General features: G+C 33.0%; 1 pseudogene; it reads left to right on the forward strand.

The window, feature by feature from the left end:
- LOC129502458 (E3 ubiquitin-protein ligase Mdm2-like) overlaps window positions 1–11,967 on the forward strand; it is a 46,962-nt pseudogene extending 34,995 nt beyond the window's left edge.
- The last annotated feature ends 247 nt before the right edge of the window (window positions 11,968–12,214 follow it).

Consider the following 12,214-nt stretch of genomic DNA (forward strand, 5'->3'; position numbering starts at 1 on the left):
ATATAAGGGAAGGGAGAAGAAATGTGTGGGAGATATCAGAAAGGGACACAGAACATAAAGACTTCTAACTCTGGGGAATGAACTAGGGGTGGTGGAAGGGGAGGAGGGCGGGGGGTGGGGGTGAATGGGTGACGGGCACGGAGGGGGACACTTGATGGGATGAGCACTGGGTGTTATTCTGTATGTTGGTAAATTGAACACCAATAAAAATTAATTTATTAAAAAAAATAAATAAAATAAAACATAAAAAAAATAAAAAAAGACAGAAATACACATCAAAATTTAAAAATATTAATACCCTTACTCTGAAATTTTACATACAGGAGTTGTCCTACAGATACACAGAAGTATAAAATAAATATAATACAAATATTACACTTTGAAACCATTGTAATGTCAAATTGGAAATCAACATGATTATCGATTTTTAAAATATTATGGTATTTTCATTTAAAAAAATATCTTCTTAGAGAAAGGGAAAGTTCTCAGTGAACTAGTGAGGCAATGTCTCACATATACAATAGGATATTATATTTTTTGTAAGAAGAAGAAGGGTGCTTTACTCATATTTGCTTTATAAATATAAAACTTTCTTAATAGTTAAGAAGATTACCTATGGAAGAGTGGTTGAGTTCGTACTGAAGGAATGGGAACTAGGAAAGAGGATATGCTTTTCATTCTATTCTTTACATGAAATGTATAATTCCATAATTCCATTATTTCTATATCCATTAACCAGTATTCTTCTACGTGGAATAATTTGTTATCATTATTATTATTATTAGCAGCAGCAATAGTAATATTACTTTAGTAGCTTTATGGGCTTATGTTTTAGTTTTAAAAATGTATAATTTGTTAGAACCACTGCATACTTTACATATTATACGTGAAACACATGAATGGGTTTCTTGGATTTACTTTAAAAAATCAAGAGTGAGAAGAGATAAAGAAGAAAAAAGATAATTCAGTATAATTAAACTTGAATTTCCTATCTTCTAAATTTAACAAACTTAAGAATGGTATATTTTATTTAATAGAAATTAAGAACATTTCAAAGTAACTCTTATGTATCTTCTATGTAACCTTGAAAAAATTATTCTCTAATGATATTTGAAATGGTCTTGTTTTGTACCTTAGTATTTTTCTAATACCTTAATAAATGAAAAGTTTTATTAACATTTAAACTATGCATACTCAAGTTTCAAAATAATTCTTCCATGTAGAAGCATGCTGCCTAATGGAAACAGAAATGATAGAATTATGAATTAGGAAATGTCAGCATATATTCTATATAAAATATTGAATATTTGAAATATGAATGCTGAAAATGAAGTTATTCATTACAAGGTCATTTTTTTTTGTTTTTTAGTGGGCATACATTTAGAAAAGGCAAGTCTCAGTTTTACAAACTATGAAAATGAAAATGATATTAATTAACATTTCAAATACCATGAAAATGATTTTAAGAAATGAAATTCAGGAATTTAAATGTCATAGGTTCTTTCTACTTGTTTTATAGTAAACGTATCAATATAGAATTTTATTGTAAAAATCAAATAATAGAACCTAAGAGAAAGCACAGTATTTCTTAGCTGTGGCATTGTAGTGTCTTCTTAGTAGTCTTCTTCTTAGTAGTCTTGACATGGATTTTTAATAATTTTCTCACCTAATGTATGCCATTCGTTTTAGTTTTCTATTTTAATTTTCCTTATTTTGATGTTCTTTTGTGTTTAAAAAGTTTCCCATATTTTTTATGAAAAAAGTCAAACTTATAAAAAAAAAGTGAAAAAGAAAAACTTCACCAATATTTGAGTGTAATTGTACAATCAGAGCACCTTTCAACTTGGGTTCACCATGTTTGAAGTGCTTAATAGGCACATGTAGCTAAGAGTTACCAAATAATCAAATAGCTCTCCATCAGAGAATGGCAAAATGAACAGCCTGACAATTTCCAGAAAATATTTTCTTTTTTTTTAAGATTTTATTTATTTATTCATGAGAGGCACAGAGAGAAGGCAGAGAGCTAGGCAGAGGGAGAAGCAGGTTCCCTGCTGGGAGCCAAATGCAGGAATGGATCCTAGGACCCCGGATCCTGACCTGAGCCAAAGGTGCCCCTGCAAACATTTTCACCTAGGCTACAGAATAGTCTTGTCTTTGGCCATAGTGGTCTGAGTATCTCATTAAATGATGGCCTTCACCGTTCTTACTGAAACTATTAAAAATTACACAAAATAAATGTATTAATTTATGAAGCATCTTGTGATCAGAGGTCAGTTCAATCCAGAGAGGCAGACAGTAATTATGTGTCCTGATTTGCCCTTTGCCCACATCTTCACATATATAACGTTTTTCTCCCAAAGTAACCCAGAATGCCCAAATGCATGATTACCATTTTTTTTGTTACCATATGTTTTTTTAGCAGCAAATGCTCTGTTTACTTATGCATCACTAAAAATTACATTAATAAGATTGTTTTCTTAGCTCAAGTTCCCTGAAAGTAGACCCTAAGGAGAAACACTTGTCTGCAGTAGTTTCTTTGGGAATGTTATCTGAATGTTATCTTATGTCAAAGAACTTGAGAATCCTGGAATTCTAGAAATATGATATAAGATTTTGAGTTCTACACAGTGCTTACTTATTTACTTTTTTTTTTTCCTTTTAGTTATAGGGCTCTGAGCCTGGAGCCATGCTATTAGGACTCTTGACTTATAAGTTTAAATAATCATTAGAGATGAAAGAATGCTAAAATCGTGCTCATGATACCACATTTCTCATTTAAAAATCACACTCTTGCTTCAATGTATCTTTCAATTTAAATTCAAAATTTGAGTAATTGAAACTGAAGTTTTATTTCAATAGTGCCACCCCCAACCTCCTGCCAACAGATCAACATTAAAACTTTTATTCTACTTCTATCAAGTTCTATCCTGATTGAGGAGGCAGGTATTGCTCATCTAAGCACAGAGCTTTTGACATTTAAAGTAATTGGAGCAAATGAATGTAGTTTTTTTCAAATGTTTCATGTATATTATCTTTACTTTAAAACCCAAACTGCTTATACAATTAAGAAGTTAAATCTTTTATGAATTTCAGTGAAAAAATACAGTAGGAGTATGAGCGGGTAGAGAATGAAAATAAGATTGAAATTTACCTATCTTTGAATTACACCCCCCCCCAATATTAAGTGGCACTTAAATTTTAGGCCAGGATAAAACTTTTGTCTATTTTTTTTTTCTTTCTGAGGAACTAACTCAAAACAAATGAAAAAGTGACAAATTTCTAGCAGTATAACCGAACATTTGCCTCAGTATGTGTAAGTGAGGGTATGCTTCCAAGGTTAACCCAAGACAACTCACTGGGAAATGAGCTTTAAAAAAAAAAAAAAAAAAAAAAAAGGAAATGAGCTTTATGAGAATAAGGGTATTCAGAAGTAAATAGAAGTACATGGCACTTTGGGTGAGAAAGGAAACTGAAGACCAAAAATTCTATGTAAGTATATCCTTCTGTGTCTTACACCCACTATATTCATAGATACTAGAGCAATGTCAGTGTGATAAGTTCTGTGCAAATACTTATTCACAAATTAATTATTTCTTCATCTTATTCATTCATTAGTTCATTAAGGTGCGACATACATACTAGGGTGCTTTTATAACTTTGCTACTGAAGGATACCCTGGAAATATAAAGATGAAAAAATACTTCAAACCCTATTGTCAATAATCTTAGTTTTGAGAATAGACTGGTATAATACAATAACTACTATAAAAGTGGTAATAGAATTCTGCCCAAGAATTCATGCTCCAAGCTTTTTGAATGCAGCCAGGTGAAGTATTAAAGAAGAGAAAATACTTGAAATGTGTTACAGTGTTGCAGTTATAAATACATTTATTATACCAGAGCACTAGTAAAAATAATAAAATAGTGGAATGGGGGAGGTAAGAGTTGTAGGGATATTAAAGTACTCCAACCACCTAAAAATATAATCTTGCAATGAGAAGAAACTCCTAAGAAAAAATGTGAAAAAAAAAAGAAAAAGAAATGTGAACCAGTTAATCAGCTCATCAGCCTTTTGGCCCTGACGGTAACAAAAGATCCTCTCAGTGTAATATTGATAATGTCATGAATTTGGAGCAAATGGTCAAATCATAGAAATATTAGGAGTTTCTTACTAACTAAATATCTCAACATATTCCACTAATGAAGTTCACTGTATCGTAATAAAAGTGGTACCAGAATCCTGTTGTCTATTTTCTAAAATATTCATTTGAAAAATAATTATTTTTGGGTTGCATATGTCAGATGAAAATAATGTATAGGGAAACCACCATTATTAAGATATCTTTTATAAAATATAGAGAACTCCAGAGGTGCTTCAAAGCTTTAAGAGAACAACAAGGTTTAAAAGTGTGCAAGCATATTACTTATAAAATTTATTGTAAATCATATAATCCAGTTAAATTCAAAATGTCAAGAGACAAGAATATAAACTTGGTTTATTCCTTTGCTTTTCCTTTGTAGTTTACATTCCACATTATTTCTTTTGCATATTATATAAATTTGGACTGTCTTTGCATTGTTTCTTCCTCTCTTTTTGCTATCTGCTATAGGCAACATTTTTAAAAATCTAATTCCTCCTACTGAATTTTCTCTTAATTCTTTTTTTTTTTTGCTTAATCCCTCATTATTTTGAGTTAACACTTATTTCATTGGCTACTAATTCAAAAAGCATAGAAGGATTTTTTTTTTTTTTTGATGCTGGTTTACAGGATAGTCTCAGAAATTCTCCACACTACTGGAGGGTATTATGTTGAGTGAAATAAGTCAATCGGAAAAGGACAAGCATCATATGGTCTCATTCATTTGGGGAATATAAAAATTAGTGAAAGGGAATAAAGGGAAAGGAGTGAAAATATCAGTGAGGGTGACAAAACATGCAAGACACCTAACTCTGGGAAATGAACAAGGGGTAGTGGAAGGGGAGGTGGGCGGGGGGTTGGGGTGCCTAGGTGACGGGCACTGAGGAGGGCACTTGGTGGGATGAGCACTGGGTGTTATGCTAAATGTTAAACCAATTAAAAAAAAAAGAGATTCTCCATACTGGTACTCTGTGTCTTGCCAAAAGGAAAACTCTTTTCTCACTAATATATGTATTAATATGTAAATTAACACTTAAGCTTTTCACATTATATCCCAATTATATATGTGGCTGTTTTGTTTGCCAGACATTATTCCACATGTATTACCTATTTGATAGATGATATCTGAGGCACATACAGATTAAGTAATTTGCTCAAGGGAGTAACAATCCAAGGAAGTAGAAGTAGAATTTGAACTCAGGCACTTGCTGTTTGGGAACCTGAATATTAACCACTATGCTCTGAAAATACATTTTAAAAATATGAGGAGATAAAAGTATTATTTTATAAAAACTCATGTTGTTTCAAGGAATCTATTATCTTTTATTTTTTTTTGCATTACTTCCATATAAAATATTTTCATCTTTTTAGGTATCAACTATTTTTCTTGGAATCTTATACTATAATTCATATTTGCCTTACATTCATAAATAAGCAAATATTGACACATAAGTGGCCATGCTGTTGATGAAGGGCAAATTTAGTGGATGTCAATGTTAAGTCTTATGAGACTAAGAATTAGAAATCTGTAAAATATACTAGGATCAGAAGATGGCTTTGTGCTAAAGGCCAACACTTACAGCACATGAATTGTCAACAAGATAAACACAAATGCCAGAGGTTAGGATAGACTAGGAGTAATAATTTTAGTTATTTGGGCAGTTCCTTACTAAAATAAAGGGAAGGAATATATTTAACTGGAATAACCATATTAATCAAATAAGGACCAAGCGATAGAATTATAGATTGTCTTATGCTGAAGAGATAATGTAATTTTAAAATACCAAGGTGACATCTGGAATTGTCTGTTAATCATTTACCTCCCCATGATAGTTCAGATTTGTATATATGACTCAGATATGCATATCCTATGAGACATTACACTTATCAAATTTGAAGGCTGCATAAAGGCCTGAGAGTAAAATAACTGTAAAGGAAAAACAAATTTGTAAAGACTCGGAATCTTCGGGATATGACAAATCTGTCTATAGAGAATTTGTAAATAGTATGCAAGGACATTTCCCAAAAGTAGTTAGACTATACAAATATATTGAGTACAAATTGAGGATTATATTTATTTTTCAGGAATTAAACTCTGGGTTTCCTAGAATCTAAAAAAACAAACAAAAAAACTATAAAATAAGAATTCTAGGGTTTTAAAATTTATTTGCAGAAATCTCAGTAATTTTAAATTAATACAAGGATAGAACCATAAATAAAATCCTCACCATTATAAGATTAAAGAAAAAAAATATTAGTTCCAAGTGTAAAAGTCTGTATTATTTAATAAGTTCTACTTCAATTTTGAATATCACTATGTTAACATCACTATTAAATGGTTATCAAAAGCCATCATGTTTCAATTTTCTCATCTCACCTCCATTATGAGGCTGGAAAAGCTAAGTATGCATGTTGTCAGTAACCATTTTCAAGAAACAGTTGCTATATAATACAGTTGGGAGTTATGTGGCATAAGTAGAAGTTTGCTTCTGGGGAAATGGTCTTCTTGATAAAGGAAGTTTCTTTTGTCTTAAATGGTTGTTACAAAGCTTGAACTCTCAGGACCATTTTGTGACTGTGAGAAATAGTCAAAATTTGAGCTACTGAACTAACATCAGTACCTACCTACCTTCACTTATTTTTATTATATGAAGAGAGCAATAAACATCTAGTTTTTTTTTTTTTATGTTCCTGCAATTTTATTTTTATTTTTTTTTATAAATTAATTTTTATTGGTGTTCAATTTACCAACATACAGAATAACACCCAGTACTCATCCCGTCAAGTGTCCCCCTCCGTGCCCGTCACCCATTCACCCCCACCGCCCCCCTCCTCCCCTTCCACCACCCCTAGTTCGTTTCCCAGAGTTAGGAGTCTTTATGTTCTGTGTCCCTTTCTGATATCTCCCACACATTTCTTCTCCCTTCCCTTATATTCCCCTTCACTATTATTCATATTCCCCAAATGAGTGAGAACATACACTGTTTGTCCTTCTCCGATTGACTTACTTCACTCAGCATAATACCCTCCAGTTCCATCCACGTTGAAGCAAATGGTGGGTATTTGTCGTTTCTAATGGCTGAGTAATATTCCATTGTATACATAAACCACATCTTCTTTATCCATTCATCTTTCGATGGGCACCGAGGCTCCTTCCACAGTTTGGCTATTGTGGACATGGCTGCTAGAAACATCGGGGTGCAGGTGCCCCGGCGTTTCATTGCATCTGAATCTTCGGGGTAAATCCCTAACAGTGCAATTGCTGGGTCGTAGGGCAGGTCTATTTTTAATTCTTTGAGGAACCTCCACACAGTTTTCCAGAGTGGCTGCACCAGTTCACATTCCCACCAACAGTTTAAGAGGGTTCCCTTTTCTCCACATCCTCTCCAACAGGCAACACCCTTTTTGAACTTGGCCACAGTAACTTCTTGCAAGATACATCCACGAAAACAAAAGAAACAAAAGCAAAAATGAACTATTGGGACTTCATCAAGATAAGAAGCTTTTGCACAGCAAAGGATACAGTCAACAAAACTCAAAGACAACCTACAGAATGGGAGAAGATATTTGCAAATAACATATCAGATAAAGGGCTAGTTTCCAAAAACATCTAGTTTTTTAAAACCAGTGTTAGTCTGGCTTTCAGTTATCTGCTGAAAAAAATTATGACTGCTAAATCCACTTATAACTGTGATAAATAAATATTACTAATTGTGAATACATTTATAATGAACATAAATTGAAAACCCATCCTACTTGAATTGTCAACTTCGTATAATACAATGTTATAAAAGTTCTCTAAGGACTCCAAAGGATCCCCAGATACCACAAAACAGGTGTTGTGAGTATGTGGAAAGAACAAGTAGAACAAGAAGAATAATAGGTTATTCGATTTCAGCTAGAGTGCTTCTAGTTTTATTTATTAGGCTTCCCTATTATTTTTTTTTGAAAAAAAAAAACAGTTCTAGAGCTAAGATATTTCTGAAAGCCTCTAGTGAAAGGAAAAGAAAATGTTAGACTACGTGTTGAAAATCCTGAGTTCCTGCCCCATTCTGACTTTATGACTTCTTGGTCATATCACCTCTGATAAAATAATTTTTAAATCTTTAAACAGTCAGACATACCTCATATACTTTTATATGAAAACTTTCATATAAAACTTTGCTGAATCTCACAGAAATATTTGTGGCACTGACCGACAAACTTTTAAACACTGTTTCACTTTATTATTATTATTATTATTATTAATTATTATTATTTAAATATTTTATTTATTTATTCATGAGAGACACCGAGGCAAAGACCCAGGCAGAGGGACAAGCAGGCTCCGTGCAGGCAGCCCAATGTGGGACTTGATCCCAGGACTACTCCAGGATCACGCCCTGAGCGGAAAGGCAGACGCTTAACCTCTGAACCACCCGGGCATCCCTCATGATGTTAATTTTGAAGAAGTTTCTGTATGTGTACAAGATTTAAAACGTGACTGGTGAGTTGCCTAATATTTCTAATATGTGATTACTCATTGAAGTAGGATTGCGGACAGAAGTCAACAGATGAATATTTTTGCACAAGAACACTTAAATCACATATAAACATAACTGCATACAGTAGATGATTCTCTTCTCAAGGGAAGGATAATATAGTGAGACAATTTGACAAAAGTAGTATTTTCTGTTTATCTTTGTTTTAATAAAAATTTTGTGTATTTTATGTTCACATGATACTGATATCCTTAAACTCTATTAAATATCAAAACTAGGAAAGTTAGAAATAAATAATGAATATATATAAAAATAACAAAAATTTTCTATTTGAACACTAAAAATATCCAATTGTCCCTCATACACTTTACATGAACCTTATAAGGGTATCAAATTCAAAACAACTTTTTTTCATGTAATCAATTTTAAAATCCTTCTTTAAATTACTTCATGTAAATTTTAAGCTAAAATTAAGTTGAAAACTGTAGGAAGATATAAAATTACCATAGAAACTCAAAATTTTAAAAAGCAAATCTGTAGCAAGAAAGACTTGTATTTCCCCAGAATAAAAGAAAATATTTCCCCAAGATAATATATATATATATATATATATATATATATATATATATATATGCTATTACCACTAATTCTCATAGTACGAAAGAGATGAAAGTGGGTGACTGCCCCATCCTGCCAAAATAATCCACCTTGAAATTATGACTGGAGGAACAGTTTAGCTCCAAGATGATTCTTATAATTTAGAGTTCATTAAATATGAGAAAGTACCAAACTTGACATTTAAAAGGCAAAGAATTACATTAGATGCAACCCATCCCAAAACTCTCCATGAATTCTTAGTTTCTTCTTCATGTCTATGCCAATTCCTCATAATGGCTTCTCCCACTCCTCCTCCTTTTCCTATTTTTCCTCCTCCTCTTCCTTTTATCTTAACAGTGTATGACATATAAAGTCCTTAAGCAATCAAGTTTCCCATAACCACAGTTTATCTGCTACTTCTTATGGGCCCTTCCAGTCAGCAATCACAGTAGTCTGCCTTGGCATTATTATGAAATTACACATTCCTAAAGTGTTTCCTGTGGAGTCCCCCATGTCCCATAACCTGGTATTTTCTACTAGCAAGTATAGATCTTTCAAGTTAACAAAATTAAACAAGTGTTACAATGATCTCTGCTAGTGTTGACCATCAAATACCATTTTTTGGCATGTAAAGGTTTATTCAAATGTATTTTGGATTAACCTTTATGGACTTTTGAAAGTTATATCCTGATACTGTTCATGATTTTGAAAGATATTCATATTGAAGCCCTTTTTTAGATATATGCAAATAACAATTAGTATGGACGAAATGCTTATTTTGGTATCTGCAGAATGCTTCATATCAATTATCTCACCTCAAAACAACATTGAGGAAAGCACTTCTAAGGAATTTTTTTCAAAAACTATTAGACTTGTTTTAATGAAGTAAATCTGTGAAGCTTCAAAATCTTTCTTTCTTGGTTGCCTTAGAAGCAGGCATTGCACACTGATAGCCAGAGGCTTAGAATCTTCCTCAATGGAAATGAGCAGTAGGGACTCATTACACATGATTACTGTTTTAACTGGAAAATTTATATGAAATATCATATTTCTCTTCACATGTTCTCTCTAAAGTAGGAAGATACCTTCTTGTTCTCCAGAAGAGATCTCAGCACCATGGATATCCAGGATAGATTTATAAAGTATAGCATAGTGAATAGATACCTAGATAAATACTGACACATACATACATTTCTAAATAGAGAAACTTATAAACAGAAGGAAATTAAACAAAATACAAACTATAAGAAATAAAAAGAGAAATTAGAAATATTTTGAAATAAATGAAAACAAATAAAATACATACAAAAATTTATGAGATATTGCTAAAGCAGTGGCTAGAAGGAAAGTTATACCTGTAAACACATTTAAAAAAAGAAGAGAGGGTTAGGTTTAACATGGAAGCATAGCAAGATCTTGAAATTACCTTCTCTCATTGGCACAAAAATTCTACAATTACAGGGGCAGCAGGGGGTTTGCATCTGGTGTCCCTGGGCTGACTGGGCTCTTTCTGGGGCCTGTGTGGCCCTGGGTGGCTGGAAAGAAAATGGGAGGAAGAGCCAAAGTCCAAGGGGCACCCTTAACTGATCTGAGGAAACTTGGTATTGGTCAATCAACATGAGCCATCAGATTCACTCACACTTGTGAGTGAAAATAGGTGTCCCCTTGAAGGAGGGAGTGATCAAAGGACCATGTGCAAGAGTTTCAGGAAGACAAACTTTCATTTTCAGATTTGGTTTCCAGACAACCTACCTCATCTAGAAGGAGAGCAATTAATGAGACAGAGGAACATTCAGATGAATTACCTGGTGAACCACAGTGAAAGCAGCACAAATCTGATAGTATTTCCCTTTCCTTTGATGAAACCCTTGCTCTGTATGTAATAAGGGAGAGGATGTTATGAAAGAAGCAATAGCACTGAATCACCAGAGACTCACTCCATCAAATCCAGATGTTGATGCTGGTGTAAGTGAACATTCAGGTGATCAGTTGAATTCAGTATCAGAATGATTCAGTGTAGAATTTGAAGGTGAGTCTCTCAATTCAGAAGATTATAGCCTTCATGAAGGACAAGAACTCTCATATGAAGAAGATGAAGTATATTAACTCTGTGTCAGGCAGGGGAAAATAATACAGACTCACTTGAAGAATTTTCTGAAGTTTCCTTGGCAGACTATTGGAAATGTACTTCATGCAGTGAAATGAATCCTCCTCTTCTGCCTCATTGCAACAGATGTTGAGCCCTTCATGAGAATTAGCTTTCTGAAGATAAAGGGAAAGGGAAAGATAAAATGCCTGAGAAAGCTAAGCTAGAAAACTAAACAAATAAAAGAGGGCTTTGATGTGGTTGTAAAAATATATATATACACACATATATACAGTGAATGATTCCAGAGAATCATGTACTGAAGAAAATGATAAAATCACACAAGCCTCCCAATCCGAAGTGAGGACTATTCTCAGCCATCAACTTGTAACAGCATCATTTATAGTAGCCAAGAAGACATCAAAGAGGTTAAGAGGGAAGAAACACAAGAAAAAGAAAAAATCATGGAATCTAGTTTTCCCCGTAATTCCATTGAGCTTTGTGTGATTTGCCAAGGTCAACCCAAAAATGGTCGTGTTGTTCATCGAAAAATAGGACATCTTATAGTATGCTTTATGTGTGTAAAAAAGCTAAAGAAAAGGAATAAGCCCTGTCCAACATGTAGACAAACAATCCAAATGATTGTGCTAATGTATCTCCCCTAGTGGACATGCCTTTAAAAGTAGAATTCTAGATTTCTAACTATATAACCCTAAAATTTTAGATCACGTGAAATTAATTATTTTACACTTATCAAAGCAAGAAAGGATCTCAGTACATGTATAGTTCTCTCTATAGTGTAATTTACTTACTTTGGGAGGGGGGACAGTAAATTCTTCCTTCTAGAAAATTTTCACTTATGTTTATATTTTGTTTGTATTTTAATGTAATTTAAATTGGATATATAGCTCA

This window comes from Nyctereutes procyonoides, unplaced genomic scaffold, assembly GCF_905146905.1.
Source record: "Nyctereutes procyonoides isolate TBG_1078 unplaced genomic scaffold, NYPRO_anot_genome, whole genome shotgun sequence".
Taxonomy (NCBI): Eukaryota; Metazoa; Chordata; class Mammalia; order Carnivora; family Canidae; genus Nyctereutes; species Nyctereutes procyonoides.